Source organism: Thunnus albacares, chromosome 16, assembly GCF_914725855.1.
Source record: "Thunnus albacares chromosome 16, fThuAlb1.1, whole genome shotgun sequence".
NCBI lineage: Eukaryota > Metazoa > Chordata > Actinopteri > Scombriformes > Scombridae > Thunnus > Thunnus albacares.
This window is the reverse complement of record NC_058121.1, coordinates 18,368,069-18,386,569: the sequence shown is the minus strand read 5'-3', so window position 1 is coordinate 18,386,569 and position 18,501 is coordinate 18,368,069. Positions and strand designations below refer to the sequence as shown.

General features: G+C 39.5%; 2 long non-coding RNA genes across 2 annotated transcripts; one reads left to right on the top strand and one right to left on the bottom strand.

Annotated features, from left to right (window-relative positions):
- The first annotated feature begins 4,483 nt into the window (after positions 1-4,483).
- On the top strand, positions 4,484-6,509 carry LOC122965448. Its single transcript, XR_006398229.1, has 2 exons — positions 4,484-5,979; positions 6,089-6,509. It is a non-coding gene; the product is annotated as an uncharacterized LOC122965448 (long non-coding RNA).
- Positions 6,423-9,013, bottom strand: LOC122965447. The gene is made up of 3 exons (XR_006398228.1): positions 8,511-9,013; positions 6,913-7,036; positions 6,423-6,506 (listed from the first exon to the last, which is right to left on the bottom strand). It is a non-coding gene; the product is annotated as an uncharacterized LOC122965447 (long non-coding RNA).
- Between the last annotated feature and the right edge of the window lie 9,488 nt (positions 9,014-18,501).

Here is an 18,501-nt window from a genome sequence, read left to right as displayed (position 1 = left end):
TAAAGGCACATTTTTAATACTGATGTGTCAATACATAAGCAGCATTTTATTGTTGCAGCTGCTCGAGGTGGAGCCAGTTTGAACTGCTTTATGAGGGTCATGAGATAAATCTGAGGTGTTTTGAGATGATAGATTGGGTAGGAAAGAAGAAAAACATAGTTCTGCCACAGAAATTTGGATGAATTTTTCAGAACTTTTCTTAAATCTTTGCATTTTTGTGAAATATTGGAGAGTTTTACCTATTTGGACCATAAACAGGTATTTATTTGAAACCATGTGAGGGGAAATGTCTCTTTGGTGGAAGTGCAAACAACTCATAGATATCTGAAACATGACAAAGAGACACAAATACATACAGATTGTTTGTAAAGGCCAACAAGCCAAAAAGCTTGGAAACCACTGGTTTAATTTTTAATAATGCAGTGTAATTTATAAGCTTATCATTATTTTATGTCAAGTTTTGATCAGAAAAGTAACAAAAGCTGTCAAATGAACATAGTGGAGTAAAACGTACAATATTTCCCTCGGAAACGTAGTGGAGTGGAAATATTAAGTAGCATAAAATGAAAATACTCAAGTAAAGTAAAAAGTACACACGAGGAGAGAACAGTTGTCAATATCATTTGCCGTCATTCCTGAGTGCAGAGAAATATAGACTTTTTTCCTCAAAACTTTATTTATTGGGTTTTCAAACAGATAAACAGACAACACAAAGCATATCGAGTTTCAATTCAGATTTTCAGTAATTATAAAACTGAACAATAAAAAGAAAAAAAGTCTTGATTTACATTACATTACATTATGTTACATGACAACTATAACAGTAAATACATATGTTTACATATAGATTTACACATATGTAGACAAGAATCAGGCATCTAGCTAAGAGTTACAAAAGCTTCTTTCATAAAGTATTTCATATGATTTGATATTACAAGTGTCAGGATGACTCAGAATAAAGCAGTGACTGCAGACGGTTTGACAGAGAGAGAGAAAGATAATTTGTGAACTTGTATTAAATATTTCCAACCAAAAATTATGCAAAGAGGGATACATATAGTCCACATTTTAACCAAAGACTTGGTACTTGATTCTTTATCAAATCCTATCCTACAGAAATCCTAAAAAAAGAATAAAAAACGTTTCTTAACTCTGTCAGCACAGAGAAATACGTTACATTAATTAATAAGGTAAATCTTTTTCTCTCTAAACAATACGCATCTGATATGAGCATGATTAGAAGTAACAGATTTGAAAACAGAGACCTGTTGTATTTCATGTAAATAAGTAGATAACTTTAATAATAGCCTTCCTTTGTAAAGTATTAGTCAATTTTAAGATTTTATTTATGACAACTTTATTTGTATAGCACCTTCTCATACAAGAAATGCACCTTATTTTCTTAGTATGTTTGACAGACAACAAAGCTTATGATTCAAAACATCTGTCCATCTTTTCCCCCAGCAGTCCCCAGTGTACTGGAATAAATAAAAACTGTAAATTCTCATATGTTTTATAATATTTAAACAGTTCTAGTCTAGCTCAATATGAAAGCAATAATTCAATATATTCTTCAATATGAACACTCTTAGCACACATCCACAATTAGAACATCTCTTATGTGATTCTCCAACATACACTTGTCATCAACTTCTTGTGTTTTCATCTTTTGACCTGTCTGTAAGTACTGGAACAGTTGTATAACATATTCTATTCATCCTCAATAATTTACTTCCTTACAAATGCTTAAAGAAACTCTTCTTCTTCTTCTTCTGGTTGTTGCATTAGTACCACCCTCTGGACTGAGTTCTCCTTCTTCTTCTTCTTTATTATTGGGAAGGTGGTGTCACTTATGTTGCATTAATTTATCACTGTATTCATATTTCAAAGTGAACCGTAATATTTAGAAGTATTACAGGTGTGAAAGTTGTACATGTTGTCGACTACTTCTACACCTGCCAATGTGCGAATAATACAGCTAGTCTAATGTAAAGTTGGCCTCACCTAGACTGAATGCAAGAAAGAAATAGAAAAAAAGATTTTTGATAGCCTTTAATAAAAAAGGCACTTAAAAATAACAACACATACAGCTCCTCCTGAGAAAACATAAAATAAAACAAAATCACACCTCACAGACGCCTGAAACATCTATATGAAACTTTGGGGAGAAGCCATTTCTATTTTGCTAGTTTGGAGACCTTAGGTAGCCTTAGGTACAACCTCCTCCAAGATATTCTTGACCCAGCCTTTAGCACCTCTAGCACCTAAACTCCTGCCTGACTCCATTGTAGTCTCCCTGGCAACTGTGGTGGTCCACCCTACCCCCATAAAACCACACAACAGTGCCTCAATCTTCACCCAGCTAACTTTGGCGGAGGATGCCCTTTCCTATGTCCGTATACAGAAAGAAGCTGCTATAACTGTGAGTAATCTACAAATGTAACAACCATCAAAATCAAATCAAATTTCCAAAAATAAATTCTAATTGTAAACACCTGTTCATTACATTAAGTTCTATTGTGAAATAATTCAAGGCAAATACAGTGGATTAGACATTGTAATTAAGGTTTCTGCAAAACTGATAGCTGACGGGTGTCTGATTGAATATTAAATTTTCAACGACTACATATAGCCACTGAATTCCAATATTTTTTACATTACCTATATGGACATAAAAACTAATGTTACATTTAGAAAACACAACAGGTACACTTTGATGCTAGAAACTATTAACATTGCACACAAGTAAAACTTTTTTATAGAGGTTAGTCTGTTTCCAGAAGTAGTCTGATTGCATAATCCAACAATAGGTGCTGTTTCTTTTTTCATTTTAGGCAGAGAAACAAGGCTCTATAAGACAAGTAGCTTTATTCTAGATGAGAAGTCGCATGAAGGCAGGTTACCATTGATAGAGGCTCATGAGTTCTGTCAGTCTGCAGCCTCCTGCTGCCTTTCTCAGAGTTAACATGTCAATCTCATCTTTGTTGCATCACCCAGCCTTTCTCTGTGCACCCTGCTGTCAGACTGTAAATCTCGGATTCATACGTCGACGGTGAGAGAGATCCAGCATGAAAAGACCTGCATAAATATGTCTCGTAAATAACCTTGATGGCTTCTCTTCATCAATAACCTTGAAAAGATGTGAGATGATGATGATGATTTGCCACCACTATACCTAGTAGTGGAACAGGGTCATGAAGAGTTTTTTTTACCCTTGACTAAGCATCAACAGTGACGCTGCTTGAGAAGCTCATGAGGAAGAGGAGAGGGCTAATTATCTCTTTAGAGGAAATCTCCGATGTCTCATTTCATCTCCTTCGTCGCTCATGAAGGAAAGACAGTCACAACAGCACAAACTGTGGAGATGAGTCGGCCTCAGAGGAACTGAAATCATTTTACAATTCTGTACTTTGCGAGATAACGGTGAGGTAGCAAACAGAAAAATAACTCAAATCAAATGGGCCTCTCTATCTCTCTTTTCCTTTTTGTTTTTTTTTTCCCCTTCTCTGTTTCTGTTTGTTTTCATTTTTATGCTGCCAGAATCATATTTGCTTTTGCATTTTGGGGATGAGGAGCGCGTCTGGAGTGTCTGGAGGAAACTTGCATCACAGGAAGTTTGAGGAGAGAAGAGAAGGCGACTGAGGATTGTTGTCTGGTGAATTGCGTTGTGATGAAGTATTTCCTAAGAATGCAAAGCTGCAGCGCTTAAATGAGCTCACATATCAAGCGAGCGAGGAATCTAATTTGATGCAGCTCCTGAGAGCTCTTCACATCTGCAGGTTACACAAACAAGTAATACACACTCTCTAAAATGTGCCTCTCAGCACTGAGATCGAAAAAACAATATAATCCTCAAGTTATATTGCAGAACTATGTCCTTAGTTACACCCAGTTCAAGCACACACACTGTCAGTCAAATGCTTATTAACAGCCTTTTTGTCATTTTGTGGTTAAAGCTCAGGCAATGCATATACATTATATCCTTTCAACAGTTTAAGGAATAGCTATGTGTGAATTGATAAGCGTTTAGCACTGTTTTATTGCAAGTGACCTTGATCTTGATCACAGTTAGAACTTTTTCATATTTTGACATGTCAGAACAGGAAAAGCACAGGTGTAATTAATAACACTAACGATCACTGTCATGGCTTGCTGGGATGCTCTAATTGAACAGAGCAGGTGTTCATGTTATTAGTGACACCTGTGCTTTACTTGCTATGACAAGTTATAATTTCCCCTGGGAAAAAGTGTGTTATCTTGCACTGCCGGCAGACAACATTTGTACATTTGTCATAAAGTTAATACTAGTATAGTCACATTTTAATGTCCCACTCCGCTCAAAATGTTCTTTTCTTCTTTCTTTTACCTTCAGGTGGATGTTTGAGCTTCACTGTGCAGAATGATGTAAGTGCAGAGTTTGACACTTGAAGGTTGTTTTCTGAGTTTAAGGCGTGTAGCATGATTTGTGACATCACAACTAGTCTTGAAGCCAATCATGGTCCAGTATGTAACTGATGTGGAAACTTGAAGACTCCAGTGCACGTACAATGAGAATGGGCTTTTCAGTTAAGTAGGAGACATCTTGTGTCTACTAGTTAAACCTTTGAAATGATAAATATTTGTATATTCAGAGATTCTGGGAATGAATTTAATGAGAGAAGGAGTAGATTTATGGATTTTAACGAGATAATTGAACTTGTTTTTGTGGAATGACCATATTGGACACAAGTTATTATCCGAAGCAGACGATACAAACTGTATATACAAGTCTGGAGGGGATCTTTAACCATAACATTAGGGTGTATTGAGTTAGACAATCTTTCCCTCCTGAAGTAATAATAATTTGGCGAACTCTCATATCCTAACAGAACTCATAGTTAGTTGATTATTAAAAGCAGGTGAATGTTCTTCAACCAGGTAAATTAAGCCCACATATGATAAAAACTCATTGACAGTGAAATATGTGTGTAAGTGCCAGATTAGAGTGATCAAAAAGAATTCCTAATCAATTACAAATGTATAAACATGACAACAACCTTAAACTAAGGTTGCCAGCATTACATATACATTATATTCATGGATGTTCAAATGAGTAAGGTAGAGTACGCTTGTTCTATCTATTTACTTATCTATCTATCTATCTATCTATCTATCAGGGTCACTGAGTTTGTCATGTATTCTGAATACAGTTACAACTTGCGGCCTCAAGGGGGTAGTATGTGCACATCGTTGATATGGGTGAAGCAGGTTTGTCTCCACATTATTGTAACAAAAGATTGATATTTTCAATATATGAGGTTTACAATAAGGCTTGACAGGAGGGAAAATGGCCATGATTCATCCTGTTGAAGAGCACAACAATAATAAATACCATAACAGTGTAAATAAAGGACAGGTGCATGGCGAGGGAAAAATAAGGTTTGCAACGCTGCTATGCCAGTAAGTCAACAATTCACTGTCTGGGTGGATGTAGTTCATATATAGTTTATGGTAAAAAAATTCCCAGTGTGGATGTTATTTTAGGTATGTGAAAAAAGAAAAAATAGTGGGAGTTATTCTGCACTGTTAACCATTCATTTTCCAGCTTTTTTTGGGAGAAATTTTACAAAAGGAAGCATAATTATACAGTACTTTGTGACTACACCCAAATAAGGTGACTTGTGTGTCTTTTTTAAAAAAAAAATTCACTTATTTTGTGTCTCTGACTGAACTACAGATTTACTTGATACTGTGGCTAGATCTAGCATAAATTAAATCAATCAGCCTTTTTATAATGTTTAATACTGAAATCAGTGTAAGGACAAAAGGAAATATGAGCATAGTCATCAACACTAAAGACAGAAATGTTACTCCTTTTTTAAAACTTGTTTTTAAAATCTATTCATTTGCAGGCCTTGAGTTTCCTCATTAAACTTCTCTCGTATTTGTTTGCAGCATTTTTTTTTTTTACATGACACCAAACGTACAAACATCCTGGGGGTAAGTTTGATTCAGAGAGCAACATGGAAAAAGAGAAAAAGATAAGTCAGAGAGGTCAGATGGCCATTTGTATTATCAACCATGTAATTACTTTCAAAACTGTGTTCAGGGGAAAAAAAACCCGAAGACAACACATTTCGCTTTCAATGCCAGTAAGGAGTAGACGGGCCTTGAAGATATCATCCACCCCAGCACGAGCCAAGTGGTTTGCAGTGTGCAGCTCCTTTCCTCAAGCATTTTTCCACATTAACACCCCCCTCACCCCTGCCTACTCATACCAGTGGAATTAAAGGCTTTCATAATGGAAATCATCTCTCGGTGGCCTTGGTCCACTGTGGATAATGTGTTTTCTGCTCAAAGCCTAATAAGCTCCCCCTAAGCCATATGGCAAGCTGAGTTCACCTGCTTGTGCCCTGGGCTGTGAGAACATTTCTTTAGCTTCATATGGAAGATGATTCATATGCTGCTGTAGCTCAAACCAATGGCTCGCACCTCATACGATGTAGGCAGAGCATCTCCGGGGGGCTCTGTCATAAAGAAAGGTGGTATAGGTCAGCAGTTGAAAGCCCTCCCAACATCTGGCAGCGAGAAAGTTGGAACTGTTAATTTTTTCCATAAAACTTACACCTATAAACATGTCTCTCGGGGGGGAGTAAAGGTTGGATTAAGGTGTGGTGTAGCAGGTGGGTTGGTCAGTAGGGAATGTGGAATTTCTCACAATCATTTCTCTCCATCCAACAAGCTGCACCAGGCTTTGGAACATTTCCAATCCAGAGCTTAGCCTGCAGATCTGTAGTCTCAGTACTAGCCCACGCCTGCCCTGTCAGATCTAATCTCTTGGCTGCATGCCGTGAAATGGGGCTTATTAAGAGTTTATTTGAGATCAGCCCAACCTCGATCTGAGGCGTGCCAAGGAAAAGGGAAATCGCTCACCTGAAAAACCTCAAAATCACGAAAACTGGGTGGCATAAGGGTTGGTATCAGTCACCGGAGGCTTTGCTGTACACCACTACGTGCTCTCTCCCTTCTGTCTCTGGGACGCATCATCTGTTAACCGCTAATTAGAAACCAAAGAGAAAAGATGGATTTGAAGTTTCAATTGGAACTGGTCCCAGTTTGATATCTCGCAGGGCTTAAAGGGACAGACTTCTGAGCCACATGCTCCCCAAACTCTTGTCTCCTCACATTACTCTCACGCTGTCTGTTTGCATTTAAACAATGAGATCCATGACTGCATCCTCTGTACGAATTATACATTAAAAACACTGCATTGCCACAGCTCATCATTTCCTTGTTCTTATGCCTTAAAAATACAGTTAAAAATACAGATTATTATTATTATTATGTTATTACTGCAGCAGTGGGAGGTTGCTCTGAAAATTTGGCATGGCTCTAGGGATGGCAATGTTGGACTGTTGGTTGGTTATGTCGTCAATTTGTTCATTACTCTGATCCAGAATGAAATATCTCAACAACTACTGGATGGATTGCCATGACATTTTGTAGACATTCATGGTCCCCAGAGGTTGAATTCTAATGACTTTGGTGATCCTCTAACATTTCCTCTAGCACCACCATGAGGTCGACATTTGTGGTTTTGAGTGAAATGTCTCAACAACTACTACATGAATTTCCATGAAATTTGGTATAAACATTCATGTCCCACTGAAGGTGAATTGTGATAACTTTGGTGGCTCCTTCACCTATCCTCAAGTGCCATTATCAGGTCAAAATTTGTTCAATATTATGTTTTATGGCGGCATATCTGCAACACTGAAGACATTCCCATCAACCTCAGCTGTACTTAGTGCTAATTAGCCAGTGTTAGCATGCTGATACACTAAACTAACATGGCGAACAATAAACATTATAACTGCTAACCATCATTATATTAACATTGTCATCGTGAGCATGTTAGCATGCTGATGTGGCAAAATGCTGCCAGCAAGGTAGCAACTGTGGTATGCCTGTGGTAGGCTACTGGTTGACACTCATGTCACATAACTGCAATGTTCATGGTTCAGCTCCAGCATTGGACCTTTGTTGCATGTTGTTCCCCATCTCTCTCTTTTTCCCCTCATTTCCTATCATCTCTCTACTGTTGCTATAATAAAGGCATAAAATTCCCTCCCCTCAAAAAAGGCAGCAACTGCTTTTCCCAACAAAACATTAGTGGCTAAACAAATGAGTTTATATAGGTAATCTTTAGGAAACAGGGTTGTGCAGGCAAGTATTAAACAATTTTTTATGAAACATATCCAGTTGATGATGAAATGAGGATGAAAGTGAAGATACACTGTCCATATCCCGTTCACACATGATCACACATTCATAAATACATAAAAACACAACCGAACGTGACATGATGTCAACCCCTACAGTGATATTGAGTCACCCCTATGTCCAGTGATCCCTTCTGGCCAAATAGGCTGAGATCAAGGCTGATCTCACCCAGACACTCATCATCCAGTCTCCCCGCCCTTATCCCAAGGATCCATCACCAAATGGAGCTTTGATTTGTGTTTACCAACCTTGGGATGACGTTCACACATGTCCCCCAGTGTTACATGCTGTAAGCTCATGCAATTCTCGGTGGAAAACCTCAGGAGGTAGATGGTCGATAGATGGTGATAGTGAAGGGAATACTGAATACAGGAAGAGTTTTGAGTCAGAGGCAGAACTAAGTGACAGTGAAAGGCATATGTCAAGACTGCACGGTTTTGATTATGAGCTTTTTCTCAGCCTAACTTGATTTGGATGTGAAAATTGCGCAGCATAACGGAGTAAACAGAATAAAGGGAATTTGGGCACATTTGTTACTGATTTTGATATTTTTGATTTGTTCATTATTTTAACATATGGTATGCTGATTTTAATTTTTTTTAAAAACTGCATTGTTTTGTGGCTGAATATCTTACAAACTTCCTTTAACGTATTTGCAATTTGTGTACCAAAGTGATTCACTGCCTGTTTCAGCCTCCATTAAATCCATGCCAGGATACTCAGCATGGCCTGGCACTAACAGACTGTTGCACTCATAAAACATTCAAACCTACAAATAACAATTGAGCTAAATGTTTTTCTCAGTTATAAAAAAAGAACAGCTTACCTTGCCTTATCAGGAAAAACACCAAGCAATTTTGCTCTACTTACACTAAGCAGAATGTGATTTCAAAGTTGGGATGCAGCAACTTTTTCCACATATTTTGTCCATGATTGAATTGCATTTTCGAGCAACCCCTTTCCTTTACAAGAACACATACACGCACAGGCATACACACACGCTGAGGGGTTTTTGTGTAATTGATAATGGGTTTGCGTTCAGTAGATGGAATTCCATTTCCCTCCTTTCGGTTCCATCACCAGGATGAAGCAGGTTTCACTGTGGCTGCCATGTAAAATACATCACAGCTAGGGAGAGAAGACGACTTCTTGATAACAGAACATGTTTCTTATACACCTCCTAAAGGTTTTTCCTGAGGCAGAATCCCAATACATAATTAGAAAGATGGGCGAACATGTGACAGATAGTGTCATGAGAGTCATGAACCCATTATTGTGTTTGCAAATAAAATTATACTCCATGAGCAGCTCAAACCCTGGAATGCCACTTTTTCCTTTTTTTTCTGAGCGTGCATGCGTGTGCTTGAATGCACTTTGGAGGAAGATGAGACAAACTGGGAGAGCAAGGGCATTTGAGGGATGAAGTGCTGTGTGTTAAATCCTGTGCATGCTGAGGGTATGCACCTGGTGCAAAACCACGGGACATTAAAGCACAATGGCCATGAAAGAGGTGACCAGTCTTTTTTGTGTGTGTGTGTCCTCTCCAGCCAGCTGAGCCACTCCAACTCTGAGTTTGATCAGTAGGTGAAGCCTGACATGGACAAGGCACCATGTAATGAACATGAAAGGCTAAGCAAACACTCAAGCACTGGCACACGCACAGTTACTCACGCAAACATACGCACCAATCCTCACACATTTATTGTTTTATGTGCCTTCCTCTCTCATTCCTCTGCGTTTTGGTCATAAAGGCTCAAAAGACACAAACCCAACTATTCACACGCTGTAGCCCCCCATGCTGTGCCGCACTTCTCCTTCACTCTCAGGGTTTTATTCATCTCAATAATGGAGAAGAGAAAAGTGCCAGCGTCTGATTGTCTGTGGCACCTCTACCACCTTGCATTTTTGAAGATGCCAACCAATCTGTCTATCTGACAAAATTCACGAACGTGCCACTTTTAAAGAAGAGGATGAAGAAAGGTCGTTTTTGAATAATGAATTGTGAACTACTGTCTCAGACTGTCTGTCTGAGTTTCTGCAAAGTTTCGTCAGGTGGATGAGGCAGGTTCAATGTCTGTCAGAGAAACTTGAGGAAAGATAGTATGAACTTTTCATCTAAGAGAATAAATTGCTCGAACAAAGAACAAGGGAAAGCGCGGGAGTGAAAAAAATCAAAAAACAATCACAAACATTTTTACCATTTTGTTTTGGTCTTGCATTCCAAATAAAACGAAATAGAGACAGAGGGAGATGGCAATCATGATGATGATGAAGACTCTGATATTATGGCATTGTTCACTTGTATTAGCAGAAGGTCAGACTCTGTCCTGACAAAAAAAATCCATTATCTGGAGGGGTGAGATGGCCCACTGGGGCCCTGGGCTCATCAGCGTAAAGGACAGAGAGGGAGGCTGCAGATACAGTAGGCAGGTTGAAGTGTCCTAGGATGGTAATAACAACCCATACAGAGGAGGTAGGTGTCATTAGGAATGGGCAAGGCTATTTGGCATCCCCAGTTTTGGCACAGACAGAGACAATTTGATTAATTTAGTTCTGTGTCACAGATTGAAAATGCAGTGAAGTGAAAAATCACATTGAATTTACGGCCTTATAATGCAATCTCTCCTATGGATAACTCTGTCTCCACAGGTCAAGATAATCATCTCTTACAAAAGAAGTGTGTCATGAATGAAGCTTTAAATATGCGTTCATTGATTTTTTTGGCCAATTGGGGGCAGACAATAAGCTGTAAACATAACACTGACATATTATCACTTTTAAGGTTGTTATAGCGAATGTTTTAGCAGTTACACTATCAGTTGCCTGTTTATACATCCAGCAGACACAGAGCAATATTAGCATTTATTTTGATGTCCATCCGGGCCACCTGTCAAATGTAAGTTCAGTTCATTTAACTTTGTCAACCATTTGGTGCTGATCAGGTCCTGTACTGTTGATCACAGCCTGCTGCTTCTGGAAACTACACTGATGTGAGACTGAACCAAGACAGTAAATTTGCAGGCCTTAAAACCAAATTAGCTGAAAGACCTTCAAACGCTCTGTAGAGCTGTGGGGACTCCTGATCTATTGTTAATATAAAATATTGATTAGAGCAGCTTTAAAGTGTCGTCTGAACTAGATTTAAAAAAGCTTTGATAAAACTTAACTATTACTGAGACCAAGATGTAAAAATACTCTAGATTTACTTGGAACCAGTGTAGCCAGATATATCAATGCAAACCTCCTCCTTTAAACCCTTCTGGGAAGTGCCTGACTGCAACAGCAGCTGTAAAAATTTATTTCAGATGAAAAGCTGAAAACAATAAAAGAGAGAGAAAAAAAATCCCCACTTCTCACATCCTTCATGTTATAGAAATCTGTGGTAGATTTTCTCTGTCTATTGAAGTTGAGTTTTTGAAAAAGGTATTTCTGAACTAAACCGAACATTGATTTACAACTAAATTTAAAATTAAATATCCTGAATCAACCAATTATTTATACCAATCACTCAGTACAGATTCTTTACATCACCATCATTCATTGTCTATATTATTGATTCGACATGGGAACACCTGATCTGTGAGTCACGCCGGTCTCATGATGCGACTTAACTATTTATCATGACAGTATGTTGGAGTGTAATAAACAGGAAACACTTGAGAGGTATATGTATAAAATGATTTAATCAGCTATCGGCAGACCTGGGGAGTGGCCTCTAGTGGACATGAGCATCTGCTGAAGAGTGAGCTGAAGAGTGAGCTGAAGAGTGAGTGATTCCCTACATAATGATGTATGAAAATATAGGAAAAGAGAGTAGGGAAAAACACATATGTGATGACGCCTTCGGGCTCAGGCAAGGATGTTGATGTCATTAACACACTGTCAGGATATATTGTGTGCATTAACTGTGTGCGTGTTATGTTTGCTTGAGCTGTGGCTGGCACTTATGCAGGTGGAAATAACGCTTGCAACATGCCATACACGTACACTTTCCACAAGGAAGCAGGTGAAATCAGCTGTTTCACTTTAACTGCTTGCCTTTGCATGATCCTGCACCAAGGTATCCGAGTTATAAAGTAGAATGATGCAATTTCATGTGCAAAACCCCCCATAGGAATATAAAGTGAAGGAGGGGTGGAGTTCTGCTTTTAAGGCTTGACCCTGCTCCCTGCTGATACTGCATTCAGCAAGACAAGACTACAGCTCATCCTAATTATTTCTAACTGATGGGCCAATCCATCAAGAGAGACAGTTCGAGAGAGGGAAGAGAGGAGGAGGAGGTGGTGGTGGAAGGAAACAGGGAAGGACGGTAAGAACTCCCGCTGAGGCTCAGTCACTCTTCCTCTGAAGCATCTCTCCTTTCTGTGGTTTTTCTGTCTTTTTTTTCTCCTCTTTCACCTTTCAAATCTCTTATTGCTTTTCCTGTCTCACTTATAGTGAGTCAGGAAAAGGTGCCTTCTTTTGTGTTACTGTACTGTACATTAGACAAGGTGTAGTATACGTCGATAACACAAATACATGGGGTTGTCGTCACCGTAGTTTGTAATGCACAAGTTAGCGATCTTCTGTCTGAATGAGTCAATGTGAATTCAGGGAACCTATTTAGCTTTATACCTCATATGAGGATTCCATGAGAAATGTCCGCAGTCCGGGCACATCGGGTCATTAAATTCAGATTTATAAGATTGATATCAAAATACTAACGCCCCCTTACGCCATCAAAGGCCCCAGGCGCCTATTCTCCCCTCATGAGGAGAGAGACGGATGGACTGAGAGAATGGACAAGAGTGAGGGGAAGAGAAAGGGATAGATAGAGAGAAAAATTGTCCTCAGCCACAGCAGCTGAGTACGATTCACCATCGCAGCATTAGCTGACATCTCCTGATAAAAATTGTAGGGGATTAATCAGTATTCTGTGCATAGCTTAGGGCTGCACTAGTCCTTTATCACAGCAGCAACTGTGGCCTTCCTCTAAAGGTAAGGTTAAAATGGAGATTACGCTTTGTTCCTGCGCACCTTCTCTAATGAACCTTATCTCCCCTCACTACCCATCTCTTCATTCTGCCTCGCTCACACAGAATAACACACCTTCTGCCCTCTTTCTCCCTCTCTGGAGGAAAACAGAGAAAAGCTCTGTTTTGAACGTCTCTTTTTTGAGTGCAATGGGCCAGTCACCCTGCTGTCTCTTTCATTTCTACTTTGAGTCATTCGCATTGTAGTATTTACTCCTCTCAGCTGCTTAGAGGTAGGCCTGTTCAATGTCAAAACAGTGAGTCAAAATCCCTAACCGTAGACTCATTTGCTCATAATGCTTTATAATTACTTTCTGCTTTCATGCAAAATGCAAAAGTATAATACACTATTACAAACAAGTGAGCAATGCCTACAGTTGAGAAGAAAATCTATTTACTCTGACTAATTAAAACATTCTGTTGTGAGTTCGATGCTATCTGTCACATGTGCAAAACCACAAACCAATTCATATACAGTATATGTCAAATTACTGCCGTTAGATATTACTGAAAATTAAACTGCAACTACCCGAAGATGAAGATATAATTTGCTCACATTTGAAAATATGTGCTGTCAACTTCACTGGAGTCGTTTGCATCAGCTCTTCCTAAGTTCAAACCTAGCCTAGTTGAAATGTAAGTGTTTGTGTAAGTGGAGATTTAACCATCACTAAATTAATACAACACAAACTAGTTCTTACGTATAGTTGTTACTAAATATTTACATTCAGTAACTGCCAGATGTAATGGTGTGTAACATAGCTAACTGAGTCAACTGAGAGCTAACGTTAGCTTGCTAATAAAAAACTATTTTAGAGTGAGGAGTAAAAGAGGTAATATGGTTGAAATATTTGACCTTTCTGAATAGCCTGTTTAATGCTGTAAACTGAAAAGATATTACATTACATTTCACAAAATGAACACAATATAAGCCTACCGTAAATTACATTAAATGTTGTGCTGGTGGCTAGTTCTAGCTTTGAGGGTACATGTCGCATCTCCCAGACAAACCTTTTGTTGTCAATCAAATGAGACCCAGGTCAAGGACCTGGGATTAAACACCTCACTATACATATGGATCCTGGACTTCCTGACAGGCGGACCCCAGGTGGTGAGGGTAGGTAGACACACCTCTTCTACTCTCATCCTTAACACCAGAGCACCTCAGGGCTGCATTTTGAGCCCCCTGCTGTACTCCCCTGTACACCCACCACTGTGCAGCCACTTTTGACTCCAACACCATAATCAAGTTTGCTGACGACACAGCTGTGGTTGGCCTTATCACAGATAACGATGAAAAGGCCTACCTGAAGGAAGTAGAGGACCTGACCCGCTAGTGTTAGGTAAACAACTTGCTCCTGAACGTCAGCAAAACTAAGGAGCAGATAGTGGACTTTTGGGAAAAGCAGTGAAGGAATCATTAAGGATACGGACCACCCGGATAACGGCCTTTTCTCCCTGCTGCGGTTGGGAAGAATGTACTGAATATACCACGCCAGCTCTGAGAGTCTCAGGAAGAGCTTCTAACCTCAGGCCATTAGGATCCTAAATGAGTTCACTGCCTAATACTCTTTGATTAAGGTGGTAAATTGATAAAGTGTTCTGCAGTATTAGAGAACGTTGTAATTTACAAAATTTCTGTCATCGGGCTCTACAATACAAAAACATTTCCTTGCCTTTTTGGAGGCTCTTTCCAGCCTTCTTATTTCTCAAAATGAGAGTGCCGGTGAGGGCCAACTTAATGAATGATGTGGTAGTTTGGGACAATTTTAGCTTTCACCCGTCTGCTCCTAAAAGGCAATGATTTCCCTTGTGTGAGTTCCTCACAATGCATTCATTGTTTATCCATTCAACTGAGCAATTCCTCTCATCAGTTTCTAGAACACATTCATATTATTACTGGATGCTGTAGATGGTGATTCTGGGGAATAACTGCAGAGCCATCTATCACAAGCAACAATATCAGGTGTGATGTGAATGAAATGTTGTGGCTAAACAGAAAGGGGACACTGGAAGAAAAGAGAAATGGCAGAACTTATACTTTTAGTATTGAATAAAGGAGCTTCACTTTTTGCTTTAGGATTCGATATTTTACATTTACTCAACTGTATGTGTACTGTCTTCCCCAAGGTGTTATAACTCCACATGTGGTTATGAGTCAGGAGTGAAACTGAAAAAATAGCAAAGTATAACACAATTAACGACATGTCCTCTATACAAAGATAAATTGTATGTACCAAAATAATAAACAGGCTAACATACAATTTATGCGTGTCTTCCTGCTGTTGTTGTTTAGATGATCTATCTTCAACAACAAGAACAAGGAGTCCTACAGCAGATGGTATGGCCCCCAAAGAGACTTGATCTCAACATCAACATCATGGAGCCAGTCTGGGACTACATGTAAAGACAGAAGCAACTGAGACAGCCTAAATCCACAGAAGAACTGTAACAAGTTCTCCAAGATGCAGAGATAACCTACCTGCCAAGTACCTTGAAAGACTGTGTGTATGTAAGGACTGGTGCTGTTTAAAAGGCCTTGGCATTTTCCGATATGCGTTACAACATAGCAAAAGGCATTTTTGGCAATCAGCTAGGCTAAAAACAAGGCTGGTCTCATCTTGAACTGAAGCATCTGCCCACTAAAGTTAGGCAAAGATACGATATGAATAAATCCCCGTTTGGCAAAGATCTGCACTCTACTGAGTGCACTCTTTTAGTTGAAATATAAAAACTATTCATGGCATTATTTTTGAAAGCATCCTCACTTTACTTTTAGTGCCAGAAACCTTTACACAGTACTGTACATTCAGCATATATTGGAGCAACACTACAGTTCCATAAAAAAACAAAGGTTATGAGACTCAGATCAAACAGCAATGTAACACTGACATTCATTTGGAGTCGTGTTTTTGGCCATCTCATGAATTTATGCTCTGTCTCTTTAGCTGCCAAATGCTCCACTGTGTTCACCAGGTAGGTGCTAACTGTCTGTTTGCCATTTGATGCTGGATAGACAACAGATAAAAAACAGCTACCTTGTGCGGCTGGAAACGGGGTTTATGAGAACAGTGAGAGTGAATTAAAAGTAAAGTTGGGAGTTGTGAAACCAAAACAATGAGCTAAAAGATTCTAAAACGCTCCATAGAGTGCAATGGAACTGCAGAATTGGGTGACAACTCTCTCTGGGCTCATCACTGCAAGACACTTTTCCCATCACACATACTAAATTGACTAATTATTCTAAAAACATTGACTAGTGCAGCTGCACTTGTTTAAAAATCTGTAGTAGCGGATGGTGAATGGTCTAAGTATTTTACCTCTGGCTCCTTTTCTTGTTGCAGTCACCATTTCCACCGCCAGACTTTTTGTCTGCCATCACAAATGCCCAATGTGATCTACCATTTACTATTACAATTTTCAACTGTCTTTCCTTCTCTGTCTTCACAGGGTATCAACCTAGTTTCCCCTTTTGTGTGGCTGAAATGTAGATCTCAGCATGCCATTTGCATAAAAAACTGTGAAAAATTGTTGCATCGGCTTCAAGGGACATATCTTTTGTATATGCACTATTGTTCATACCAAATCTCTGCAGAAGCGCTCAAGTCATTTCTCTGCATGAATGCCCTTTCTAAACCAACAGGCTTTAGATGAATTCTAAATCACTCAATGTGCTTCACTCTCAGACCACTCAGATCCAGAGCTGGCATGATAAATCTGTATGCACATCTGCCAAACCATCCCTGTCTCCTCTCCACCTCTCTCCCTGTTCTAACCCCCCCCACCCTCTCCCATCCCCTCCCCTCCCTCCATCCCTCAGTCCCAGACTCATTTGATTTGGGGTGTAATCGCGGGTGCAGATCTGTGGCAGGGTGTGGAGAGGAGCGATTGCTGTGCTCCACTGAGTGCTGAGGATGAGATAGAAGAGAACTGTGCCCAGGAGACTCCATGCTGCTATAGCTGGTTACCTAGACTCATACCTTGATCCAAGCGCACTTCAGTGCCAACGGGAAGCCGAGGTTGGCTTCGCCAGTTTAAGTCTTTCTGTCTTTGCTTCTCTCTCTCTTGTTCTCTCTTTTTTACACTTGACTTTCTCCCCTGTGGTAGCTCTTTATTCTCTATTCACCTGTCTCTCTTATTTTCTCTCCCACATTTTTGCTTCTTTTCATCTTCTTTCGTGCTCTATTTGTGAGTCGACCACCCAAATGGCACAAAAGGTTAAATTTTGTTTTCTTATCTATCTATCTATGAAAGCTAAAATACAATATTTCTGTCTGTTTTCTTCTTCCCCACTCTCTCCACAAGCATGCAATTTCAAATTGATGTGGACTTAGTTTGTGCAGATTTATTCTTGCTGGGGCTTGAGTTACCAATTACCACGCCAGGTGCCCTCACATTTCGATTTCACATTCACTTGGCTAGAGAAGTCAACCCAAATCTGTGTGAATGCATATTACAGATGAACTGCGGGATGATTCTTTTTGTAAGTGTTGCTGTGTGGAGCCTTAGTGTGCATCCCGTCGGGGTGCCAGTCAACCTCGAACACAGGAAACAGTTAGGTTTACTTGGAAAAGCTGACGTGTTTTTGAGTGATCAGCTGTGCAGCTTCCTTACACTACACAAGATCTAAAGGTTTGCTATTAACACTCATGACAGTGTGTGATGATATTTACTTTTTCTACAGTGGCTGGCCTCAAAACTGTAACAATCTCAGTGGTGGAAGCTGGTAATCAAGTCCCTCAAACTGCATAATTACTCCAACAGCCGACTGTTAAAACCCATCAGCCTCCTGTGGTTCCATGCCAATGTATTAAACAGAGGTATAGTCTGTAATTATACTCATGACACATACAGTATAAAGTGAATTGCCTATGGACAGAGAAAAATATTAAGCTAGCTCCCCAGTGAGTTAAGAGCGTAACAATTAAGTCCCAACATGCTACAGTACATAGCAATCACATACACAGGGTTTTAAGGCTTAATTGCATGACGTTGGCATGCAGAGCTTCCCCCAAATTGGCTCCCTTAAGAAATTAACTGTGCTGCGTTTGATAAATATTCTAAGTGAAGCTATTTTGGTAAGGTGAATATACAGACTCAGCTCCCCGCTCTCTGTCATGGCCTTGAGATCCACACAGTGGAGATTCAGGAGGGAAAAGGTTTTGAGTCTGGGAGCAGTTGCTCCACAGGACACTCCAGGCCTTCACAGGAAATGATTTATTCAGGA